At 41.3% G+C, this 27,848-nt stretch overlaps 1 protein-coding gene and 1 pseudogene across 2 annotated transcripts in view; one reads left to right on the top strand and one right to left on the bottom strand.

Moving 5' to 3' along the window:
• The window catches only part of RTN4RL1 (reticulon 4 receptor like 1), a 262,130-nt gene that overhangs the window by 63,744 nt on the left and 170,538 nt on the right, over window positions 1-27,848 (top strand). The window lies entirely within an intron of this gene.
• LOC143982128 (3-hydroxyisobutyryl-CoA hydrolase, mitochondrial pseudogene) lies at window positions 4,620-5,568 on the bottom strand (annotated as a pseudogene).

The raw sequence follows: 27,848 nt of genomic DNA, 5'->3' as shown, positions 1-27,848 counted from the left end.
TAATAAAAGTGTATGTTTGAGCAAAATAAAAAAATATATATATTCAGTACATTTCTGAAATACATGCCCATTGCCTCTTTGAAATGTAGAAAACGACATGTTTATCTGCCAGAAATCCAGTGTACTTCCAATTTCTGGTTTAGGCTGACAGCAGTGCTTTTGGTGCACTGAAAACCCAACTAGCGCTGTCAGTCCAGCTTTCCCTTTACATACTCAACCCTTCTCTGCTGCTCTCTATTGGTTTAGTAACCAGCTACCTTAACTTCAAAGAGCCAGACCACCCACTGTGTGTAAGCAAAGGTCTCAAAGAAGTTGTAGTTCTGCAGGGTGTGTACATGAGTAGGAAATTACCTCTGAGCGGGTACTTCTGCAAGAATTGTACAAGCCCCGTGAAGATATTTAAGGGAGTAATATATGTTGTTTCTCATTACAGGAACAAGGTAAAATAAATAAAATAAAACCGGGATATGGTTTAGAGGGGACAGGAAGGTTTGGGGATAAATATGGAAACTGTTTGGACACCACTTAAAGTGATGAAATGTATGGACGGCAATCATTTTTGCAATTTTGTGTGCCACATCCAGAATTTTAAACCAAAGATTGGAAAACCCTTAGCGGTGGACTTTTTAGGCACGTACACTAAGTATAAAATGTATAGAATGTAAAAAAGTTTATTAAATATAAGTGTCATAAAAATATAACAAGGGATGCATAGACAAACTAATCAATAGTACATATACAGTACAACAATCTCTGATGCTTAAGCACCCTACGTGTTTCGGAGAACCTACGTCTCCTTCTTCAGGGGTAGGTATAAAGCACAGGGCAATTCTATTCAAAAAATAGTATTATAGTAATATATGCTATTTTATTTTTTTTAATAGAATTGTCCTGTGCTTTATACCTACCCCTGAAGAAGGAGACGTACTGTAGGTATTTAATAAACTTTTTTACATTCTACACATTTTATACTTAGTGTACGTGCCTAAAAAGTCCACCACTAGGGGTTCTCCAATCTTTGATTTACCGTTTAAAGTGAGATCCCTAATTAAAGAGCAATACTAGGCAACCTGTACATGTAATAAGTAAACTTCAATGTCATAAAGCAAAACCATCTAGTTACCCCTGCAGTCAGATTCATTCACTGTCACTCTGGGTAGAACTTCAGCCTTTTGTTACATATTGTGGCACTGTGCCCAACATCTCTCATGGTCTCATGTGTGGGTATATTGGCTGTGGGCTCTGTGAAGGGATTGCAGCTTGGGGCTGCCATTGCTGATCTCCTGAAAATACAAGTTGCTCTTTTGCAAATGGGTACTGAATGGCCATTTTCACGGAATTAAAGCATTTGTGAACCCCCCCCCCCAAAAAAAAATCATATCCTGGTCCCTTAAAGCAAATTAAAAAGCACAGTGTTTGTGCTGTATAATCTGCCCCCCTGTATAAAGTGTAAAAAAAACTCTCTGAACCTGCCAATTTATTTTTTGCTGTCTAACACTGGGGGATTTCCCTTCACTTCCTGTCCCAGTAATGCAACAGGAAGTTAGTGCAAATCTCCCAAAGTGAGGGGAACTCTCCTTTATGCTGGCCATACACTAGCTGAAAAATTGTTTGAAAATTTGTAATTTGGAATGTTCATTTGTTTTTCAGACAGTTAATGGGCACAAATGGAAAATCGATTTGAAACAACGTGCAGTTACCTGGGGGAGGGGGGGGGCAACTTAATAGATAAGTATATCCTAAGGTTTGTGTAATGTTTACATGCGTCTGGTGGTACAGCCTACATGGGGGGTCCTATTGGCTGCTGCCAGCCAACATTTAACTATCAACAATGTGTAAATTATACACAGCTATGGCATCATTCATAATACTGGTGCAAAATCTGGTGCAGCTCTGCATAGAAACCAATCTGCTTCCATTTTTTTTGCTTAAAGTGGAGTTCCAGCCTGTATTGCAAAAAAATTTAAATTCAGCAGCTAAAAATACTGTAGCTGCTGACTTTTAATATAAGGACACTTACCTGTCCAGGTATCCCGCAATGTCGGCACCCCTGGCCGATTCGCCCATTGGCTTTGGATGCAGGCTCTGGCAGCCTTACGGCTTCACAGCCTGTTTCCTACTGTGCATATGGGAGTCATGCTGTGCTTTCTGAGTGGTCCCGCTGTCTTCTGGGACCTGTGTGACTCCCAGAAGACAGCTGGGGGATTAGTAGGGCCAGGAAATTTCATAGATCCCCGCATCAGTGCGTGGCAATCTTACCTGGCAGCGGCAGAGGGTACCTGGTTTTGACAGGTATCCGCTCCCCCCCCCCAAAAAAAGTGTCAAATTTGGCAGTTGAGAAGGGGGGTGAGGAATTTCCACTTTTGGGTGGAACTCTGCTTTAATTGAAGAAGCTGATTGGCTACTATGCACAGCTGCACCAGATTTTGCATTCCCCAGTTTTAGTAAATAAACTATTAGATGGATCTGTATTCTTTATCATTTTATAAACCACGAGGTTGATTTTTTTTTTTTCCTTTTACATAGCTATACCCCCTGCTATTGCACTGTTTATAGGAAGGTATAAAACATGCTGCTGAAAGAAAACAATAGAGTGAATGCCAAAGAGCTGGTTAAAAGAGAGTGACACTGGAAGATAGATGTGTGGAAACTGAGCGAAAAAGAGAAGAGAGATCGCTCAGGGACTGTAATGCAGAGGAGCTCAGAGGGAGGGGACACCCAGGGAGCTGCTATTGAGCTCGCAGTTTGTACGAGCGAACCAGGCGCTGTTTGTATTTCCATACTGTGATGAAATGCAGTTTTTAATGAAGCAGAGAATGGAAGAGCCTTTAAATAACCCAGTTATGTCACAAATGGCAACTTTTTCTGGAGTGAGATAAATAATTAGAAAGGTCTGCAGGGGTTGGAAGGAGAGGGGGCAGGTCCAGACACATACAATCACATTTGGAGAGTCATGCATGTGCTGTGAAATGCTGTAAAGAAAACTTTGCTAAAGAAAAAATAGAAATCACAGGCCCCTCATGCATCTCGCACAACCATTATGTTTTCATGTAGTTCCTCGACAGCATTATCAGCACAGGGAGAAGCAGTGTGGTGCTTAATTTAATAAAAGACTGACCCAAGAAAATTGGATGGTCTCAGTTATTTGCATTCATTTACAGGGAGCCATAGCTGAAGGCTCAATACAAACACTTTGGTCAGGGGTTGATAAGAAATATTTGTTTAAAGCTGAGCTCTAGTGTAGACCGGTCATACAGGCTCCTCCTGTACTTAAATTGCTTACTCTGATCTCACTGCATACTGTGAGCTTCTCAAAGTTTGTTTTAGAAGCTTGCATCGTGTCCTGGCTGGAGAACATTCAGCATCATCCAGCTTCACCATCCTTTCCTCCCCAGCCTGACTGTCCCTGGCCCACATCATGCATTGGATTTCAATTCTTTCTATCATGAAGGTTTAAAGTGATTATAAAGTCTCGTTTTAGTTAAAAACAGTGGTGGCTGCGCACCGCACTTACTCCCATCTAGCTCACGAGCAGCGCTTCCTTTAGGCGATGGCTTCACCCGGCGTCTCCTCCTCCTCAGCTTCACGGCGGCTTCCCCTGCATCTCCTCCTCCTCTACCCCTTCTCCTACAATTTAAGTGCTTCTCCTGGCCAATCAGGTCTCAGGACCAGCTTCCTGATTGGCCGGGAGGAGAATCAGGAAGACAATAGCTAATATTAATTTGCTATTGTCACACAATTGGCTGGGCACAATCTGCACCTTGAGTCCACACGTTTTTTGAAGTCAATTAGAGCCACAGGCTCTAATCATGTGCTTCTGAAAAAAACCCCATTGGAATCCATACATCCAGTGCCCTGCATTTAGATTAGGGGCCGGTCGCATGGAATAGGGGTTCGGAGCCCCTGTACCCTGTACGGACGAGCTGCCATTGGTTAGAAATAACAAACATGTTATACTTACCTGCTCTGTTCAGAGGATTTGCACAAGGCAGCCCAGCTCCTCCCCTTTAGATAAAGTACCAGCCCGTAGAGGTATAGCTAAATGCTCTAGGCTGCAGAATGTGAATAGTGGTCCCTGTTACATTTTTTTTCAGTAGCATATTTTTGGTTATTTTTTCAGTAATTACCTTAAAGCTGAAGCACTCCCTTTAGGCAAAGCAGGTTTAAAATGAAGATCTGATGTGTGCTGAGCCTACCTGGCTCATGCTCATGTGTTTTCTGTCCATGTGAATCTGTCTAAAATTCTTCCCAAACAGTTAAACACACATTTGAAGTGTATATGTGTCAACTGTTTCATCTCCAAAACGGATTCTACTCAGCCACTCTTGTGATTCAGACACTTTTGCCACAGTGCATAGCCAAGCGGTCGACCCCACTTTTCACTGCTATGTGAAAGTAATACAACTAGATCCACTTCCAATTCAACTGCTACCAGGCTCTTCCTATAAGGAGAGGGAGTATTACTAGTTCTAATGTAAATCTGTGAAGTCATTGTTCATCCACGTTTTATTCTTTGTTGAGCACTGATGAAGGGGGAGTGCTGTTGCCCCTGAAATACATTGTGTTTATTTAACTTTTTTATCAACAATTAAAATGTTCTTGGACTCTTTTTATTTTTATTTTTTTATTATTGAAATATTTTATTATAACAGTGGAAATGTATTGTCTGATTCAATTACAGCTTTAGGTCATTGCCTCCAAGAGATGCAAAACAGCTGTCCAGATATTCATTTGTCACATCTTTCAGCCGTTCTGGCTTCCACTTTGGATTCTGGTCTTTATCAATAAGAACTGCTCTTACACCTTCATAAAAATCATGTCCCCTCATACAAGCTTGACTTAGTTTGTACTCCATTGTTAGTACCTCTTGTAGTGTAGGGAAGAGCCATTTTTAAGCTGTCTGAATGTCATTTTTAGGGATGTTGGGGACATTTTGGAAAGTGTCTGCAGCTGTTGTTGAGCAAAAGATGAACCATCTTTCTTCAAATTTTCAAATATTTCTTCAACACTGTTTGCTGTAAACAGACTATTGCAGTTTCTGGCATTGCAAACAGAGTCTTTTCAGATGCCACTCTAAAATGTCCATGAACAGAAAGACCGACACCACCTCCCATCGTTATTCCATCAATTACAGCGATATAGGGTTTTCTGTATGTTCCAATAGCATTGTTTAGGATGTACTCTTCTCTGAAGAAGTCTTGGGCAAGCCGGTCTCCTGATTTTCCAGCATTAGTAATAGCAAGGATGTCACCTCCAGCACAAAATGCCTTCCCTCCAGAGCCTTTAATTATCACTAGAAATGTTTCTGGGTCTTCTTCCCAAAGTTTAAGTTGTTGATAAATTTGGCGAGTCATGTTAAGGTTTAAGGCATTCAGAGCCTTTGGTCTGTTCATTGTGATCACTGCTGCACATCCACTCTTTGCTAGAAGAACCTCTGCTTCTGATGGAGAGTGGCCGGACATGGTCAAATGTTGTGAAATATTGTGTAATCGGTTTAGGGACATCAGCCTGAACCGGGACGCCAGCATTGTTGTCAATTGAGTTCCTGCAGCTGCCGAGCTCTATACACAGACTCTTGGACTCTTTTATCCAATTTTGGTCTGGCGCTCCTTTCTGTATTTATATGGTTTGAGCTATTGTTGGGTGCCCATTGAGAGAAGCCTTGCTGTATGGGAGGTGCTTCCCCATAGCTATTGAGCTTGCTTGAAGCTTTCTTGCATCTGACTATACTTGCAAGTCTAAAAGTTCTCAAAGTCTTTTTGAATGTGTTGTTTTGAATGTAAAGCATCTTCCTATTCTCAGCATGGAAACTGGGGAATGGAGGAGATGCAACACACTGATCAGGTCTGCCCATTTCTATAAGCAAGTGACTAGAATTGGATTGACTGAGCTGTAATGCACAGTAATGCTTTGCTAGACTGATTGGCAGACCAGTTTCTAATATATAAAATGGAACTCCAGAAATGGTAGTTTAGCCAACTTATTTTGGCCTAGGTTGGCACAATGTAATTATCCATATCTGATGGGCTGATAAAGATATTGAAAACCACTGTTTTAGCCCAAGCTACACACTGTGAGAGCCACAATCTTCCTGCTCAAGCAACTTCCCCTCTGTCCACTGAACACAGGAGGTTGCTTGCCCGTCACCTGCTGCCATTCAGAGAACACCTTGTAATTTTCCAATGAATGCATGTCGTTCTCTGAGGTGGAGAACAGGGGCGGATGGTGTCAAAATCTACTTTCAGACAACATTTTGTACTCGTTCAAAAAAATACAAGGCTAAATGTTAGTAGGGCTGTGCAAGCGACCCTCTCTGTGACTTAAGCAGACCTGGAAGGTGGTAGCTACCACTGTAAGTTTCCAATGAATTCCTTAAGTTCTGCTTTAAAAGAGAAGTATGGGGTTTGGGGTTTTTGCACATTTATACTTACCTAGGTGGATGCATCTGTCCATCGCCGGATCTAACACTGAGAACTGAGCGATCGCTCGGTTCTCACAGCTCCATGAGCAGAGAGCTGCTGACTGTCAGTCACCACTCTCGGCTCTGGCCTCTCCTTGCTCACTGGAGTGCTGGGCTGTGGAAGGGACAGGGGTGGCCGGCTCAGGCTCTCAGCAGCTCGCTGCTGGTCCAGGCATGTGGACAGATCCTGCCCCCAGTGTTGTGATCTTGCCGAAGCCTGGAATGGCTCTGTGATATCAGCAGACAGTGGGTCATAGGAGAACAAAACAAACTGCACTTTTGTCATCCACAGGAGAAGTACAGCCAAATGAGCTTTGGCTGTACTTTTTTTATTAAGCAGCTTATAGACATCTGAGCATTAAACGTTGTTTTGTATGAAAGTCTGTTGTACCAATTTGCATGTTCTCATTGGATGAATGTTTGCGCCAATGGAAAAGAGAGCATTTTGCATATATCCCTGTTACCAGCCTATCCTCGGGGTAAGGAGTATTCATCAGTTCTTCCCACTAGATGGCTTGCATAGCAGATTTTTTTTTACACTTAGACACCCTGTAGACATGCAAGTGTTTCCTATCTGACTGGGTTTGGTGAACATTCAGCACATGTCTACAGGCACCTTTATACTAGCAGTGTTTAAAAATATATTTAATTTTCTTTGAATAAATTCATAACTGGATTAAATGTTCGCTTTTCATCTTTGCCTGGAGTTCAGCTTTAAACTGAATGAATGAGGACAGCAGCATCAGCACAAACTGAAGCTCGAATCCACTATCTTTTCGAATGCTGATGTTGCTGGCCTCAATTATTAGGTATTTCTCTCTTTTACACTAAAAAGCCATGTAACCCATCTCCTGCGTAAAACAGGAAAGACTTTAGTAGCAAAAAAGAAACATATTTACAAATATCGTATATAGTGCTACAAATACATGGGCATGATGGCAAATAGACACAACAGGATAGTGCTCCTATTGGCCCAATAATGGCACATGCACTTGCACCCACACATACAGGTTTATTATTTTGTATTTGATACATATATGTATTCAGGGCATTTTTTTCTCAGAGAATAGGTACAGGAACTCACCCTCCCCACCCAACTCCCTGCCCCCAACCACGCCAAACTCCGCCCCCAGCCACACCTTGTTTAGGGGGAGAAGTACTGCGGCATCAAATAGCTGTAATAAGGTAAGGATTAGAACTGCATATCACACAAGGCACGTGGTTCAGGAATGTGTATTGTGCAGTGGTGACTCATGAGAAGTGAGTATCATACAAGGCACAGAAAAAAAACCAGCAAAAAGGACAGTACTTACATTCAATCCAAAGCATCCCTTGTGCTCAGGTATATGCAGCATATAGCCCTGTGTACAGAGTGCAGGGATCAGGAATATGTAACAGAGGGTATCACACAGAGTGCAGTAGTAAAACGTATGTAATATGCAAACCAGCATACAGAATGTGGGGCTCAGGAGTATGTAATGCAAAACCCATTGTACAGAATACAGCATGCAGTAGTACCATCCCGAGGCCTTTCAAATGTGACATACAGCCATGCATTACATACTCTTGCTCACTGAATTCTGCATTCGTTACTGTCCCCTATCCCTGGTCTTCCCCAAGCAAAAATCCCCCTTCCCTCAATAGCCTACCTCTGTGTCCCCTCTTCCACAGCTCACTTTTGTCCCTCCCCCCATGAACATCTCACTTCTGCACCCCTACAACCACAGCTTACACCCCCCAGTCCACAACTCACCTCTGCACCCCCATCCACATATTATCTCTGCACCACCATCTAAAGTTACTCTAATCCACAGCTCTCACCTTTGCCACCCCACATCTTTCCCTTCTGCACCCCCAGCTTTGCCCATGGCTTTCACCTCTGCACAACCTGCCCCACCCTCCACAGCTCTCACTTTGCACAACCTGCCTTCTGCAGCTCTCCCCTCTGCACAGAGCTCCCCCTTCCCAGTTCTCCTCTCCCTCTCTGCACAAATCCACCCCCTTCCCATCCACACATCCCTCCAGCTCTCCTCCATGTACAAATCCCCTCTCTGCACACATCCCCCAGGCTCTCCTCCATGTACAAATCCCCCCAAGATCCCCTCTCTGCACACATCCCCCCAGCTCTCCTCCATGTACAAATCCCCCCCCCCCAGATCCCCTCTCTGCACACATCCCCACAGATCCCCTCTCTACACACATCCCCCCAGCTCTCCTCCATGTAAAAATCCCCCCCAGATTCTCTCTCTGCACACATCGACCCAGCTCTCCTCCATGTAAAAATCCATCCCATATCCCCTCCTTGCACACACATCCCCATCTCTCCTCCATGTACAAATCCCCCCAGATCCCCTCCCTGCATACATCCCCCCAGATCCCCTCTCTGCACACATCCCTCCAGCTCTCCTCCATGTACAAATCCCCCCCAGATCCTCTCTCTGCACACATCCCCCCAGCTCTCCTCTGTGTACAAATACCCCCAGATCATCTCTCTGCACACATCCCCCAAGCTCTCCTCCATGTAAAAATCCACCCCAGGTCCCCTCTCTGCACACATCCCCCCAGCTCTCCTCCATGTACAAATCCCCCCAGATCCCCTCCCTGCATACATCCCCCCAGATTCCCTCTCTGCACAAATCCCCCCAGCTCTCCTCCATATACAAATCCCCCCAGATCCACTCTCTGCACACATCTCCCCAGCTTTCCTCCATGTACAAATCCCCCCCAGATCCTCTCTCTGCACACATCCCCCCAGCTCTTCTCCGTGTACAAATCCACCCCAGATCCCCTCTCTGCACACATCCCCCAGTTCTCCTCCATGTACAAATCCCCCCCAGATCCTCTCTCCGCACACATCCCCCCAGCTCTCCTCCATGTACAAATCCCCCCAGATCTCCTCTCTGTACACACCCCTCAGCTCTCCTTTCTGTACAAATCCCCCGAGATCCCCTCTCTGCACACATCCCCCCATCTCTCCTCTCTACTAACCCCCCCTTCACTGTTCTCTCTGCACAAATTTCTACCCGCTCTTCTTTCAGCACATATTCCCCCTTCCCTCACACCTCTACAGTGCACTCCTCTCTGCACAACTTCAGGCTTTGGCAATCCCTCACCTCTTCCGATGGCCACCAGTCTCTCTGGTATGTGCAGGCTTTTCTTTTTTTTTTTTTTTATTCAGCACAGTACAGAGAGCTCCACCTGCTGTAGCACAGAGCCGAGGAGGAGTTTCAGAGCTCCTCGGCTCCGTACTAAAATATCTCAGTAGCAGCAGCAAGTGGGGACAAGTTGTCTTTGGAATCACTGCAGTTGTAGCTTACAGTGCTGGGAGCAGAAGCATGCACAAGGGCTCGAGCCTTGAGGGCAGCAGCACTGAGTGCCTATAGCTAACACAGAAAAAACAGTAGAGGAAGTGAGCTATGCAGAAAACTTTCTCTACTGGCTATGAGTTACATGACAGGTTGGATAGGAGAGGGCTGTCAGAGGTTCCGGAATGTAGTTACGGCAAGTTCCGGCTGAAAAAAAGCCCTGTATGTATTTATAATTTGTTTATTGAGATCTTTATTTAGTGCAAAGTCTAAGTGATTAAGTTTACAGGTATAAAGTAGCCCCAAATGATCACATTGAAAGGGGCAAAAACAAAACAGCATGCATGTCAACTGAGGGAGAATATTGGGCAACTGTATACACCAGCATTTAAAAGAAAATTGTCTAACAGGAAACTTTGTAGTCATAGAGGTGAAATAGTACAGCAATCACTGTTAACCAGGACACAAAAGCAAGTCAGCAGCATTTCCTTTTTTGCATAGCAAGGATAAGTTAAAAAGAGGGGAGAGGAGAGGGGAGAATTATTAGCAAAAGGAAGGAAACAAAGAAAAAACAAGCAAAATATTGAGGTAAATAATAGATGCGTAAAAATGAGACGGTAGGAGACATGACAATCACAATGTTCAGGTTGCATCCACTAAGTCCATATCCTTGGGAATGATCTCCCAAACCACCTTATATTTAGTTGATAATTAATACCGGACCCAGTAAAACTATGTCTTTGAAAAAACTTTCACTTTGTTGTCCAAGAGACAGGGTGTGGTGGTATCTTTCCGTTTGGTCAGTATACAGGCCCTAGCAGCATTTATTAAAGGAATCACCAGGAAGAGGTGGTATTTCCTCTTAGAAACAGAAAACTGAGCTGAAGGAGGCAAGCTGCTAAGTTTTTCCCTAAGGATAGTACAGTGAGTTCCTGGATCAGTATACAAACAGTCTTCAGGTTCACCAAAGAGGTTGAACCCACAGACTGTATCAAAAGACATGCAAAAAAAAAAGGGCCCTCTCACTCTCCACATCTCCAGAAGTTATGGTTAGATGTAGCAACTCTGTTATTAACTTATAGCTGGACTCCTGGAGTATGCTGGAAAGAGACGATATGCAAAATGAAATATGTAGTCTCGCTTTTCTGCCGTTGATATTTGGTTAAGATCTCTCTCCAATTTAGGAAAAAATGGGGCAATTAATTTTTCAGGTGGTGTAATGAGAGTGGTTTAAGAGATGGACATAGCATGTTGGGGAAGTATCTTTACATAACATTTTAAACATGAGGTAGGGAAGGTGTGATTGTTGGGGCTAAAAAGTGGTAAGAAAATGTCTGATTTGAATGGCTGCCAGACAGAGAGCTGCGATGCAACCATAGTTTTAATTTCCTCCACAAACTTTTAGCACCCTCTAGAAAGAAGATCCTGTAAGCTAAATGCATAATTGTGGATGGAAGGGTAAAAACAAAGGGCCTGTAGACCTGGAGGGGAATCAGGTTTACCACTTATCAGCATCTTAAGGGAGTCGTTTTGGAGAGGTGTATTTCATCTTCAGACAGTCGTTACAATGGTGACTATTGGTGCCTAGTTTTTGACTGCCATCTGACTAGATGAAGGGAGCCACCTACCTCGTAACTATTAAATGCTTGCAGCAGTCTATGACCCTTGAGGGAAGAACAGCTTAGTGGTACTGCAATGGTTTGGGAAGACCACGGTTTTAATTCTGGGGGTCAAGCTGCCTACAGAAACTGGAGCATGTTTCATTGTTCTAAAGAAGGTGTGCAAAATATGGATTGGGAGGGTTTGTAGAAGACACAGCAGTCAAGGGAGCTCATTCATTTTCAAAATGTTGTGTCTCCAAAACCACATTTTTTTTTAGCAGTTGCCATCTTTGCAGATCTCAGCATAATGTCGAAAGAAGAGCAGGAAAATTTTTCTTTAACTGTTGGGTAAGATAGACTCCAAAGTACTTGATTTTCTTGTTCACCCACTTGAAAAACTGGTTAACTGTTATAAAATTAGCTGGGGTGGGGAATGTTAATGTTTATTGATTCTGATTTTGCAAAAGTAGTTTAGTCGTTTGAAAGCTTTGAGTAAGTCTCTCATTCCTGCAGGATGTTGGGTATAATGAGCTCTTTTACTGCTAAAAAATAGCAGATCATATCCGCTATTGAAACGTTATTACAACAATTATAATCAGTAATGGCCATGGCCAGTGTGATATCAGCACTGATATTGTTGATTCTTTCGTATTATCGCTGATTTATAAATCTAGTTTAAATAGGAGTTAATATGGAAGCAGAGGGTCATCCTTGCAATATTAGTCATTTACACCAACCTAAAATTAGTAAAATGACTTTGCGTATGCATTTTAGCAGACATAGCTTTTTTTTACAGTACCTGTCAAAAGTTTTGATTATGATTGTTTTTGTATAAAGTGCTGGGACCTGGCATTATTTAAAAATATGAACAGTTCATAGGATTGTTTTAGGTCGATTGTGGGAGGGCTTACAGTACATCTTTACATTTTGAAATTTTGCTTATTTAGCTTGTGTTTTCTTCCAGCGCATATTGTTACTATCAATTTAAGCCAAGATAAAATGTTAAAAAAACTAGAACAAGAAAATGTTTCTCTAAATGAAATCTGCCAGAGGGCCCCTAGGACTGATAAACAATTAGGAGGACCTGCAAAAGCCAGAGCTGAACCTCAGTCTTTGGAAGAACTCTCTGCGCACATTGTACGTGACTGGGTTGTAGTGCGTTCATTTTGCTTTTGATAGTGTATGCATATTTTTAGTCTGGCATGCATAAGTGAATTGCTGGAGTGTTTTTTTCTGTAAGCACATGTATGCATGGACATGTAAGTGCATATTCATTCATGAATACTGGCCTGTTTATATGCATGAGCTGACAAATAAGCCCTCGAAACAGCTGCACTTTATGAAGTCGGCATTTCAGCTGAGCTTAATGAGAGTCTGATTTGGATATGCAAAGTGTATATGTTGAAAGGAGAGATATAATCCCCAGGGTGGAAAGGCAAGCTAAATTGCTGTGTTTTTTCACTATAAGGGACTAACTACATAGGTAAATCTAGATGATTTAATTGTACAATTTCAATCATGTGCAATTAATTACTTGCTTATACTTCAAATAGATTCTTACGTCACGTTTTACACATTCAGTATATATCTGCATGGCTGCCCTTGTTGCCTGCTTTCCTGTATCATCTGTAGTAGGGACCAAACATTTATAAAAATGATACAGTATATTGTGAGTTCAGATATTGGCTTGTTGACTTTTAAAGGTTAGCAGTACTTTAACCACATCATCTCTTTTAATATACTTCCTGGGATATTGGGAAATTTAGCTAATTTAAACACCATACCCTGCCTTTTTCCTCTCTGTGCTTTAGGAGAACTTAATATACAGTAGACCAAGCCTTAATAAACATTGTGTCTACATTCAGCCTATGTACAGTGTGTAGTGTATCTCTAGACTAATGCCGTGTACACACGATCACACATTCCGACAACAAAATCCATGGGATTTTTTCCAATGGATGTTGGCTCAAACTTTTTTTGCATACACACGGTCACACAATGTTGTCAGAATTTCTGAACGTCAAGAACGTGGTGACGTACGACGAGCCAAGAAAATTGAAGTTCAATAGCCGGGGCGGCTCTTCTGCTTGATTCTGAGCATGCGTAGAACTTTGTGCGTCAGAATTGTGTACACACAATCGGAATTTCCGACAACGGATTTTGTTGTCAGAAAATTTGAGATCCAGATCTCAAATTTTGTGTGTCAGAAATTCCCATGGAAAATACCCAATGGACCCTACACACAGTCAGAATTTCCGACAAAAAGCTCCCATCGAACATTTTCTGTCAGAAAATCCGACCCTGTGTACGCTGCAAAAAACTGAAAGGAGTGAAGGTTTTGGAACGCCCCCACTGAGCCATACATTATTTCTATGCTGCACTGCACTCTTATGCCCTGTACACACAGTCGGACTTTCCGACGGAAAATGTGCGATCGGATCTTGTTGTCCGAAAATACGATCGTGTGTGGGCTCCATTGGCTTTTTCCGTCTGAATTTCCGACACACAAAGTTTGAGAGTAGGATCTAAAATTTTCAGACAACAAAATCCGATCGTTTAAATTCCGATCACGTGTAGACAATTCCGACGGACAAAGTGCCACGCATGCTCAGAATAAATTACGAGACGAAAGCTATTGGCAACTGCTCTCTTTATAGTCCCATCGTACGTGTTCTACATCAACACGTTCTGAATGATCGGATTTTCCGACAACTTTGTGCGACCGTGTGTATGCAAGACAAGTTTTCGCCAAAATCCATCAGAAAAAATCTGACGGTTTTTATCGTCGAAATGTCTGACCAACAATCACTGTTAACCAGGACACAAAAGAAAGTCAGCAGTACAGGGCCATGCACAGGGCAATACAATCTTTGGAGATCAAAAACTGCTAGAAATAGGCAGCCCCAGTAAAACAGCTCCCAATATATAAGGAAAAAGATGAAGAAGGCAAAAGTTAGAGGTATCTTCAAAGCTGCTTTCAAACCCTTGTCATATTAGAACTACCAATTTAAAAAGTATAATGGATTATTAGTTTAATCCAAAATAGATATTGATCAGTAATAAATAAAAAAATTTTGCTAGCCATAACACATCGATTTTCTCATGAAATCGTTTGTATGATCTGATGATTTTAATGGATCTGATGTCTGAAATGATCATAAAGTATACATTCACCTGCTTAAATTGATACAATGCACAAAGTTTCTGGGAAAATTAAATGAAAATCAGAAATTATTGTTTTAAAATGTATTGTTGCATAAGCTGTGGTGTATGTAATAATTATTTGTGGTCCACATTGCAGGGAGTGGCAGGGGTGTTCCAGGTAAGTACCGTATTTATCGGCGTATAACGCGCACAGGTGTATAACGTGCACTTTCAGAGGGAAGATTGAGGAAAAAACCTACATTTTAAATAAGGAACTTTGAAGCAAAATAAGAGCAGTGCCCATCTGCAGCCTCACCATTGCCATCAATGCAGCCTAATCAATGCCCATCTGTAGCTTCACAAGTGCCATCAATGCAGCCTCATCAGTCTACATCAAAACAGCCTCACTATTGCCATCAATGCAGCAGCCTCACCATTGCCATCAATGCAGCTGCCACACCATTACCTTCAGTGCAGCCTAATCGATGCCCATCTGCAGCCTAGAGGGGACAGGGAGGGGGGTGGGATGAGTGCCGACAGATTACCTACAGTGAGAATCTCCTATGATAGAGAGAGCAGTGGTTCAATGGCAGCCCAGGAGACGGGACTTCCTATTACAGAGACCACCAAGTAATCAGGAGATTTTCACTGTATGTAATCTGACGGTGCTCGTCATCCCGCCCCCTCCCTGTCCCCTCCGAGGCAGCTAACATTTAAGCATTGGCGGATAACACGATCACGCTATTTGAACCCGATTTTCAGGGTGAAAAAGTGCATGTTACAGTGCCTTGCGAAAGTATTCGGCCCCCTTGAACTTTTCAACCTTTTGCCACATTTCAGGCTTCAAACATAAAGATATAAAAATGTTATTTTTTGTGAAGAATCACCAACAAGTGGGACACAATTGTGAAGTGGAACGAAATCTATTGGATTTTTTAAACTTTTTTAACTAATAAAAAAATGAAAAGTGGGGCATGCAAAAATATTCGGCCCCCTTGTGTTAATACTTTGTAGAGCCACCTTTTGCTGCGATTACAGCTGCAAATCGCTTGGGGTATGTCTCTATCAGTTTTGCACATCGAGAGACTGAAATTCTTGCCCATTCTTCCTTGCAAAACAGCTCAAGCTCAGTGAGGTTGGATGGAGAGCGTTTGTGAACAGCAGTTTTCAGCTCTTTCCACAGATTCTCGATTGGATTCAGGTCTGGACTTTGACTTGGCCATTCTAAAACCTGGATACGTTTATTTGTGAACCATTCCTTTGTAGATTTTGCTGTATGTTTGGGATCATTGTCTTGTTGGAAGATAAATCTCCATCCCAGTTTCAGGTCTTTTGCAGACTCCAACAGGTTTTCATCCATATTTGGTCCTGCATTTGGCTGCATCCATCTTCCCCTCAATTTTAACCATCTTCCCTGTCCCTGCTGAAGAAAAGCAGGCCCAAACCATGATGCTGCCACCACCATGTTTGACAGTGGGGATGGTGTGTTGAGGGTGATGAGCTGTGTTGCTTTTACGCCAAACATATCGTTTTGCATTGTGGGCAAAAAGTTAGATTTTGGTTTCATCTGACCAGAGCACCTTCTTCCACATGTTTGGTGTGTCTCCCAGGTGGCTTGTGGCAAACTTTAGACAAGAATTTTTATAGGATATCTTTGAGAAATGGCTTTCTTCTTGCCACTCTTCCATAAAGGCCAGATTTGTGCAGTGTACGACTGATTGTTGTCCTATGGACAGACTCTCCCACCTCAGCTGTAGTTCTCTGCAGTTCATCCAGAGTGATCATGGGCCTCTTGGCTGCATCTGTGGTCAGTCTTCTCCTTGTCTGAGCTGAAATTTTAGAGGGACGGCCAGGTCTTGGTAGATTTGCAGTGGTCTGATACTCCTTCCATTTCAAAATGATCGCTTGCACAGTGCTCCTTGGGATGTTTAAAGCTTGGGAAATATTTTTGTATCCAAATCCGGCTTTAAACTTTTTGCTGCACTGAAAGTAAAGGGGCCGAATAATTTTGCACGCACCACTTTTCAGTTTTTTATTTGCTAAAAAAGTTTAAAATATCCAATAGATTTCGTTCCACTTCACAATTGTGTCCCACTTGTTGGTGATTCTTCAGAAAAAATTAAAATTTTATATCTTTATGTTTGAAGCCTGAAATGTGGCAAAAGGTTGAAAAGTTCAAGGGGGCCGAATACTTTCGCAAGGCACTGTATATGCCAATAAATACAGTAACTGAAAAATACTGAAACCATTGGATTTGCAGCTGATAGTCTTGGATTGAGATGACAACAGTACCAGCTTTGCTATATTCTAAGCACAGTCTGTCTTTGAAATATTAGCAGAGAAAGATTGGATGTTTCAGAGTGGTAATGTATTTACTGATGTGGAATGGCCACCCGTACAGAAACTTTACATATTGTACTTTTTATGTATAATCTATTCTGCATGATTCTGCAGTATGGTCAGCATGACGGTTCTTTTTCCAGCTCCCGGAGATGACTTGCGGAGAGGAACCAGACCATAGTCAGCAGCATATGTAAGACAGCTATAATGCAAAGAACCACAGCTTTAGTCTGGCTTATGATTCAGGATATTAATCTCATCACTGCCAGAGGGGCTTAATGTTCAGTGCATAGCAGAGTTTTATATCAGCTAGAAAAGTTGACAATTTTGCACTCCTGCATTTATCTTTATATGATCCTGATCCAAAACTGACCAAATAGGTGAGATTATTTTAATCAGTAACATATGTTTGGTGATGGCAGACAAGGCTGATAAAAGTTTGACATTGATGTGTAGTCACAGAGAAAATATTCTGAGCATGCCCCCAAGGAAAAATTAAACATAAAATACCCTGGAAAATATCCAAATCACAGACCTGCAATTTGCAAAATCATGTACCTTGAAGCACCCTTTATCACCATGCCAATTTTCGACTAAAGCCAGTTCAACAGATTTTATTGTCTAGTGTTCAAACAATGTAATCTGTACCAAGCATAATATCCAATACAATAGCCTGCAAATGAAAACAAGTGCACCTAATATATTATGCAGTCTTTGCGTATATTTGTGTGTTTTTGTATAAGTTAATATTTTATGTAGCCTGTGGAGCTACATATGCCTTGTTGTTGTGCACTCTGCAGAACATAGTTAAAGCAAACCTGTTCTTTGTCTACGTTTAAATGCTTTATTTTGTTGGCAAAAATTTTGTGGGAAAAACACCCCCTCCAACATTTCTAGCCATGGCCATCTTAAGTATGAGCAGAGGATTCATGTAGCATTTACTTCCTGGAAGGAATCCATCTGCCCTTAGCATCGGCATGCAGGTAGAACGGTGTGCTTAGCCGAGTAAGCCCCTCCTCCAGATGAAAAAAAATGCAAATAAAGTTTAATGGAATGTATTATATAATTTTGGCCTAGGCCAGAATCCAAGAAGCTATTATAAAATGTTGCTCCACTCAAAAGGGGAAGTTCTGCTTGTTTGGCTCCTCCCACCCCCCCACCACTGCCACATTTGGGGGGGAGCGAGTACCTGGTTTTGACAGGTACCCGCTCCCACTTCCACCTGATCTCACTGTGACAAACTCAGTTCGCCCCCTCCTTCCCCCACTGCTGGGCCATTCACAAAACTCAGCATGCTTTGTTTCCTTTAGCCAAAATGGTGGCGGGAGCACCCAAGAGCTGATTGAAAAATCGGCTTGGGAAAAGACATCCCTGGATTCATGGACAGTACACTATTTGTAGTGGCTGACTTTTATTTTTTTCTGAAGGAGCCTGGAACTCCGCTTTAAAGCAATAAATATTATGCCTTCCTATCTTTTTACTAATGCTAGCAGCATAAGAAGAAAAAATAGTTACTGTAATGTAGACTGAGAAAATAAAATTCCTCTTTAAGCTCTTAGCTACAGTTGTATACACTAAAGAAAAATTGTGAGTCAACTTAAAAAACTAGGACATTGCTCTCTAAATGCTAGAAACAGTAAGGTTAAACATTTTACCTCCCTTTGTTGCATTGAAAATGCATCTGTTGGCCATTTCAGAATATTACATCCTGGTGAAATGCCTGTATCCACTTTTTCCTTTACAGCATGCTGATTGACAGTTCAGTTTGTAGGGAGTAAATCAGGACAAATGTCTTCAGCAACATGGGAGTTTTTCTCTGATTTAGACATGATCAGATATGAATAGGACTAGTAGTAACATACAGGGATTACAATTGTGTAGCTGTGGATGTCAATAAAGTTGACCGTAAATATAGGTCTGTTTTTACATAGAGGGTTTGTTGTAGCTTGCTATTTAGAGACCATTGCAGTTCTATAATCATTCATTATTCTCTTCAGAATGTATTCAATTGTTAAAGATTTGATGTGAAAGTGGCCATAAACATTAAGAAAAAGTCTGGGTTGCAGGCATGAAATAGCTTAGCTTTTGGCATAAACAGAGATTCTAGTTGCACAGGCATGTTTGTTTTGGCATTTGCTGGAGCGCAGTGTGGCTCACATGCTATACAGTACCAGAACAGTCTTGTCTCAGCAAAAGCAATAGTTGTTGGTTGTACACTCTTTTTTTAGCATATTTTTTTGTCTGGGGACCGCCTGAAATTAGCACTAGAGATCACTGCCTCAAATAAGCCCTTAAAGTGGAACTGTGGCTACAATATGGACTTTTAAATATTCTTAAGTAGTAAGTAGGGATGAGCCGAACACCCCCCTGTTCGGTTTGCACCAGAACCTGCAAACAGACCTAAACTTCGTGTGAACTTTAGAACCCTATTAAAGTCTATGGGACTCGAACGTTCACAATCTAAAGTGCTCATTTTAAAGGGTAATATGCAGGTTACTGTCCTAAAAAGTGTTTGGGGACCCGGGTCCTGCCCCAGGGGACATGGATCAATGCAAAAAAAAAAACCCAAAGCATCCTCCCAATGTTGAGGGTATGTGGCCTGGTACGGTTCAGGAGGGAGGGGGGGCCGCTCTCTCGTCCCCCCTCTTTTCCTGCGGCCTGCCAGGTTGCGTGCTCGGATAAAGGATTTTTAGGGGGACCCCCACGTAAATTTTTTTTCTATTTGATGCGGGGTTCCCCTTAATATCCATATCAGACCTGAAGGGTCTGGTTATGGATATTTAGGGGGACCCCACGTCAATTTTTTTTAAAATTTGACACGGGGTTCCCCTTAATATCCATGTCAGACCTGAAGGGCCTGGTAATTGAATTTAGGGGAACCCCCACGCTTTTTTTTATTTTTTTAAATTTTTTTTATCAATGAATGAATGAATTGTCGGCTAATGCAGAGAACACTCATTGAGTGTTCTCTGTATTACGGGACCCGACAATAGCCGCAAGTGATTTTAAAAGACTTTTTTTCCTGCACAAATGACACTTTGTGCAGGGACAGTTCTAAGCACCAGAAACATGCGCCCCTTCACAGACATACTATAGATACCCCCCCAGCTACGAAATTTAAAGGAATATTACACTTTTATTTTTTCACTTTAATCATTATTAAAATCACTGCTCCTGAAAAAACGGCAGTTTTTAAAACTGTTTTTTGCATTGATCCATGTCCCCTGGGGCAGGACCCGGGTCCCCAAACACTTTTTAGGACAGTAACCTGCATATTACCCTTTAAAATTAGCACTTTAGATTTCTCCCATAGACTTGTATAGGGTGTTCCGGCTTTTCGAATTTGCTGCGAACAGCCCAAATTGTTCACTGTTCGCTGAACAGGCGAACAGGCAATGTTCGAGTCGAACATGAGTTCGACTCGAACTCGAAGCTCATCCCTAGTAGTAAGTAAATGTTAAAACACCACTCACCAACCTCTGTAATTGCTGGCACTGTAGAGTAACTCATCCTCAAATTTAACATTAAAAGTTGTCATTAAATTTAGGTCTCAGCACTCAGCTCTCGCCTCTTTCTCTGTACTTATTAGGCTTTTTAACTTTCTAGGCTAAAGGAACCCCTGCTAATCGTTTCTATAGTCAACTGATTAATAGCATAGTGCTCTATAGGGGGAATAGCCCTTACATTTCTTGACAGTGCAAAGAATTCCAGATAGCTAAAAAGGCCACTGGAATAATTTATCGCTTATCTAAGAAGAGAAAATTGCTCATTGCTCAGGAATCCCTCCAAAGTTTCACAGAACACTGATTCAAAAGGCTGCATTAGAGATTAGGAGCCTGGAGGACTGCTTAGTCACTGTTGGGAGGGGGGAGCTGAAAGAAAATGCTTTTGCTGTGAACTTTGAGAATGTCTTGGGTTTGTTAAAATATGATTTTTTATATTAATCAGACATAACATTACCTGGGACAATATTAAAATAGTAGTTGGTCATAGAAATCAGATTACTGTTAGGTTTTGGCTTGAGTAGATATTTCTCAAACAAATGCTGCTGCATACAGTTGGTACGTAGATACCACTGTTATATTAAATTTAAAGCTTTAACAGTCTATTATTTCTACAGCTACAGTAAACAGGTATGTTTTCTGTTGTTTGGTAACTATGGTAAACAGCCTCACACATAAAAGGGGTATTCAGGCATAAGCTAGGGGCTCATCATGCTTTAAGATTAGAAGCCACACATGATACAAGAAGGTGTCTGGTCTCAAGGTGAATCATTGCCAATGGAGATCACGAACATGCAGTAACCAAAGTTAAGTAACTCTTAAGTGTGTTTGTACTGTTATAGACCATAGGCTGTTCATTTGCTAGGCATTTTGCTTGTTGTAGATATCTGTTAGTCTTGTATTGTATTTCTAATATTGTAATAGTTTTGTATGTACAGCATCTTTGTATAGTAAAAGCACATTTACATACTGTAGAATTCTCAGCTTCCTTGCTTATACCACAAACTAACCTTGCTAGATAGACGCAAGCAAAACAGAGAATCAATTACTCCACAGTGATTGTAGCTAGATATGTCAGAGGAGCGTGCTTTAAAGTTTATTTTTATTTTATTTATATATTTTTCCAAAGCCCAGCCACAATTTTATCTTCGCAACAATGCCAGGAAAAGTGGTATTTACTCAAAAGGGTTTTTTTAGTCACAACATTTGCTAATTTGATGGATACAGTGAAATTTAGTAATCGCAGAAGGAACAAAGAATGGATAAACCCATCTTTTTACTCAGCTAAAAGCATTCACATACCATTAGTGACTGCTTAAGAGTACATTAACGCTTTGAATTTTTTTGTTAAATTCAGTGATATGTCTCTCATAGCATATCAACGTGCATGTTTTCGATTTTGCTGGAAAACAATTTAAAAACTGATCTCTGGTCATATCAGGACAGATGATGTCTTGCATATAAAAATATTCAAACAGTCCCGAATTTTAGCTTTGTTTCTTTATTGACTTCAGTGCAGTTAGCTGAAGATGCTCTTTGCCATATCAAGTACTCCTTTCCAACTTGCGCATTGTGATTCTGCTGCAAAGGGATACCAAGGTTTGTATTTTGAGTTTATCTTGTAGATCCTGTCTCTGGGGAAACAACTAGTTCAATTGTAAACACTGATCATATTACTGAAGAAATGTATTAGACAACACGACATCTCTTCGAGAAAACCGAATGTGTTATATTCCTGCAAGCTCTACAAGATATTTAAAAGGGATTTACACTTCTTTGAGCACCTTTTTCAGTGCTTAGTAGCGTCCTGTGGTTGGACCTCCTCCTCCAGACCATCACAGTTTTATCTGAGGATATTCCCAGTAGCTGTAGCATTTTTCGGTTTATTGCTGTGAGAGTAAAGCCATACATTCCCAGTAATAGATGGATGGATCAGTGGCATACCAATGCTTATCGGTGTCCTGTGGTTAGACCTTCTCTTCCAGACTATGACTGTATTATCTGAGGATGTTCCTAGTAGCTGTAGTGTTTCGAATTTATTGATTTACTGCTTTGTGAGTAAAGCCACACTTTTCAAGTACTAGATGGACAAATCAGTGGTGGGAAGGAGGCTGTTTAAGTAATTTGAACACAGAAATATGATGTGGATACTGATAATACAGAACCAGTACTGCACCATTAGGGGTTGGAGAGGTTGCCATTGAAGCACACCCTGAGCCCCTGCATAGTCAACGGTCTGGAAGAGCTGACATCATATTCACAACCCCCAGTCCCAGATCCACCATTGTTTCTCTGAGCGGTAAACATCAGTAGCTGCAGCATTTAGAATTTACCAGTTTAATGTTCCGAGAGTAAAGCCACACATTTCCAGTAATATATGGATTAATCAGTGGCAAAGCAATGGGAGTTTTTCATTTGTTTCAATGCCTGGGGGCCTGGAGGGAGGCTGTGCAGACAAATTAAACACAGAAAATCTATGTTTATGAAGATAGCACAGACCCAATGCTGTACCACAATGGGTCAGACAGGTTGCTATTGACACACAAACCTAACTCCTATATAGACAACAGTCTCAAAGAACTGAAGTCAGATCCACAGTCTCTAGTCCCAAATTTCCCTTTCTAACTTGTAGTTACAAAGAAGTAAGGATAATTTATGTAGCTGTCTTGGAAGTATAGGTTTATTTCCCGTACTCTAATATGAATCATGTATGCTTATATCAGGCTACTTAAGACTGTAAAAATATCCCACCGTGACTCCTCAGCTAAAAACTGATAAAGACAGCTTTGCAGTTCATCAAAAGTTTTACAGTTTCAGACCCATTGGTAAAGAAACATAAATATCAGGCCAAGTTTCAGTATAGGCTGCACCTTTCACTTACCCTCCCTTTTTCCCATATTTTCTTTATAATATAGAAGACCAAGAAGATAGTCAAGAAATGTAAATGCCTTAAGTTAAATTCGATAACGTTAAATGTTCCATTGTAATATGGATTTATAATTGTATCCTTGATACAAATTACACAACAATATAATTTACATAAAAAATGCTAGTCTGGAATTTTTTTATATAGGAGATAGGGACCATTTACATGGGTGCAGAGGGCCTTAGATGGTAAAAAAAAATGTGAATTTTATTTAATTAAAATAATAAACATGGTATAAAAATAATAAACATGGTATAAAAATAATAAACATGGTATAAAAATAATAAACATGGTATACTTGCCTGCTCTGTACAATAGTATTGCACATAAGGGCCCCAAACTTTCTCTTCCCGGGTCCTCCACTGGTGTTCTGGGCTCCTTCTCTTCTCAGTGTGCCACTTCCTATGGGGGCTCACCTGCAGACTTATTCCCCAGTCAGGCTGTGTGCATCTATTGACACACACATCATGGCACATCTCTGCCCCCCGGTGTCTGTTCAAAGGATTTGATTGAAAGCAGAAGGAGCCAATCCCGCTGCTGTCTCCCTCTGTGAGCAGTAAGAGAGGAGAGAGCCAATGCAGATGGACACAGCACTGGATCATGATCAGGCTCAGGCACTCTAAGTATATACGGGGGGGTAGTGAGGGAATGATACAAATACAGAGGCAATTTTAACCTTAATGCAGGGAATGTATTAAGGTAACAAAATATCCAGCCTTTAAAACCACAGGTCTCCTAATGAATCCTGTCATGAATTAATTAACATTGACTGCTCAAGCCCCGATGAAGAGAGAGGCTTTTTCCACCGAAATGCGTTGGTTGTATTTGATACCATTAATCATTAAATGTTTTTAAAAAGTTTTCAAGTGAAATGAGCTTTTGTATTAGGTAGTCGTCAGGACATATCTAATATTATTGTGATGGTGATTGCTATTAATGCTACTACAACTCTTGCTTGGTGAAAAAAAAAATCACAACTTATATACTTAGCGCTGGTCCCTAGTTATGCACAGATTATGCTGACAGCTCCCTTGCTACCGGTATCTGATTTAGATATTCTTTTTGCTAAGACCATTAGCACTATTTTATCAGTTGACTGTACTGCAGAAAGAGGATGCAGGTGGACCCCATTGAAACTTTGCTTTGGGGCCCCATTATCTGTGGTTATACCTCTGGGAAGGACAAAGATAATTTTGTTTCAATTAATAAAGCTAAAATTAAAGCAGAACTAAACTCATTTAATTAACATTAACTACTTTTATGCCCTGTACACATGGTCGGAAATTCCGACGGAAAAGGTCCGATCGGATCATATTGTCGGAAAATCTGAATTGTGTGTAGGCTCTATCGGACGTTTTCCGTCGAAAATTTGAATGGAAAAATTTTGAGAGCGGGATCTAAAATTTTCCAACAAAACAAATCCAATCTGACTTTTTCCGATCGATTGTAGAGAATTCCGACCGACAAAGTGCCACACATGCTCAGATCAAATATGAGGCCAAAGCTATTGGCTACTAGCCTCAACGTTCCGTCGTACACAATGAACGTCACCACATTCTGAACGATCGGATTTTCTGACAACTTTGTCCGACCGTGTGTATGCAACACCAGTTTCAGACAAAATCCGTCTGAAAAAGTCAGACGGATTTTGTGGTTGGAATTTCTGACCGCGTGTACAGGGCATTAATCCTTATGCTGCTTAAACTTAAGAACTTAAACTTAAGAACTTAAAATAGATAGTATGGTGTATTACATATTCCTATTTAAACATTTTTTTTAATGTAGTCTATTTTTCTCAGTTGCCTTCTGGTTTCTGGTCTAGGCCAAAAGATGCCATACATCCCACGAGTCTTCATGGGTATTTTTTCTTTTATCTGGAGGAGGGGCTTTTTCAGCTAAGCACACCCGCCTGTATGTCTGAGCTAAGAGCAGATGGATTCCAGGAAATAATTGCTACATGAATCATCTGTTCTTACTGAAGATTGCCATAGCTAGAAATGCAAGGGGGGTGTATTTCAAGGTGATTTCTCAACAAAATAAAGCATGGGGACATACATGGATGGATGCGTTCGCTTTGAATATTAAAAACAAATTAAATAATGTATTTGGTCTGTGGTGATTAGATACAGATTAGTTCCGCTTTAAGAAAAAATAACGTGCCTATGCTTTAGAATGTTTTTTATATAATAGAAAATTAGGAAATGTGTTTTAAAATCCTGCTGTCATAATTGCCTAAAGTCTACCCTTTCATTACCTCCCCACAGTACCATGCACAGCCTTAATCAGTCTGGGAGTGTGAGTCAGTAAGGCTCTAGCAATCTGACATGTTTTCAGGCATTTGGGCTGAAATTAAAGTACTTACAGCTTGCAGGTAAACCAGAAACTAGTGTGGACCTCAGCAATATGCGATCACCCATCATGAACTGACAGGTAACACAGGAAACTGCAGAGCTGTATTATTCATTTGAGGTTTCACCTCCTGGCAATGCAGTGTGGCAGGGTGCGGCTGAGCGAAATTGCTTCTATTTGGTAGCAGTTCACATACAAAAATGCATGTTTTGCTTGGAGTTCTACTTTATTGTCTGGTCTTGTATATAGAGCTGGGATTTCAGCCAGGGTTTCCAGTAATGGGCCAGCTGTTTTCTGTTCCAGACCACAAAATCGAACCCTACAGTTTGAGTAATTAAAAAAATGAAACAATGCACAGTTGTGTCCTGCTAGTTTAATAATGACATGAAAGGTTTTTATGTTAAAGGCATTTCAGGCAGACATTAAAACAGAATATGAAACATCATGGAATGCAATCACTTGCTTAGTGGCGCTATTCCTCATCTTCATACTTTGAACTGCCACCGAATCATGTTGCAAGGTGTTTCCTGAATAGCAAGAGCAGTTTGTTCTTTAAAATCATCCTTTCCATTCCCATGCTTGCAAATATTGTTCTACATAATCCCTAAAATGTGGAGCATGAGTATATTACGGTAAACTGTACTGTTGCTGATATGCAAATTTTGACTTTTTCACGGAAGTCAATATCTAAGTCCTGAACTCTATCTCTAACTACTCCCCTTGGCCATGGATGTATGCAGGGATCAGTGACACAAAAGTGTCACAGGAAGGTCAAAGTTGTTTTTGACAGCCTGGTTTTACCTTCTTTATAATTTTATCATTGAGTTTGCACTGCTGAATTGTTTGAATAGTTCCTATTCGGAAGAACATGTAACCCATATGAAATGGAAATGTTCATGTGCTACAATCAACATTTAATCAAATGTGCTGCCTACAGTTTGTGTCCATTACTTAAAGTAGGAGTGTGGAATTGTAACATAATAAATATACATACTCACCTAGATGGCTGAAGCATTGATCCAATGCTGCAACTGTCTCCCACCGGCTCTAGGACAGAGAACGGAGTGATCACATGACCGCTGATTGCTCAGTTCTCCGTCTTCACTGAGCAGAAAGTCTTGATTATCAATCACTGTCTCTCAGCTCCACCCCTGCAGTGCTCACTGGAGTGCCAGGCTGGAGAAAGAGCAGAAGTGTCTGGCTCAAGCTGTCAGCGGCATACTGGAAGGCTGAGACAGCTGCTAATCAGACAGCAGGGTGGATCCTGGCATTAATTATGGGATCCCTGCAGAGCCTGGGCCGGCTCTGTGGCATCAGCCGACAGCAGACTTTAGCCTGCTGTCTGCTAAATCTGGGTTACAGGAGTTCATAAATAAGTGCACTCCTGAGACCCACATGAGAAGTATGGTCAAAAAAGCTTTGGCCATATTTCTCTTTTAAAGTACCATTAAACCTCAGCATTTTTTCATTTAACGCAAAAAAATAAACTTTTTGTTCATATTTTTACCCCAGCACTTTCAGTTGTCAGTTGTCTTTTGCTACCTTCTTGAACATACAGTCCTCACAGGAAAGTGTTAACAGTGGACAGTGCAGGTCTCAGCCAGTCTCTTAACTTGTAGAAGGGAGGAGGGAGGAGCAGAGAAGTTTTTTTGGTAAAATAAAAAATATATACTTACGGTATCTACTTTGTGCAGAGCAGTCCCTAAGCTCCTCTTTGGCAGGCCCATGCTGGTGTTCACTCATCCTTCCTCTGAGTGCTTTGTTAGTCTATGGCTCCTGCTACACTCAGTGTTTCCTGTGAGACCAGGAAGTGAGAGGAGTGGTGCTGGAGCTGGGACAGCACTGGATCGGTGACAGGAGTTAGGTAAATGTTTAGGGGTGGGGATGGGTAGGATAGGTAGCAGGGAGTTTTTTACTTTAATGCACAAATGAAAGATGTGCAAATGTGTGAGAATGCCATCATCCCTATCAAAGCATCAAAGACTACTCTCCAATGAAGTAGGGACTATTGTAGGCATGTCAGACAAAGGCAACTCCAAAAAACGTGAACATAAATATATAAAGTTTATTACATATCAGATTCAAAAGTAATGGGTATTAAAAGGGTAAACATATGTACAGTAACAGTGCAGCAAAACCTCAACCAAAACATAATAGTGAGATGAGGCAGCTGACACGTTTCGAAATTGAAGGGTTACGATCTTCTTCAGGGATGTTCAT

This window comes from Lithobates pipiens, unplaced genomic scaffold (genome assembly GCF_037356315.1).
Source record: "Lithobates pipiens isolate NorthernLeopardFrog02 unplaced genomic scaffold, aLitPip1_a1.2 Scaffold_16, whole genome shotgun sequence".
NCBI classification, from domain to species: domain Eukaryota; kingdom Metazoa; phylum Chordata; class Amphibia; order Anura; family Ranidae; genus Lithobates; species Lithobates pipiens.
The sequence above is the reverse complement of the archived record's forward strand: the minus strand, read 5'-3'. Positions and strand labels throughout refer to the sequence as shown.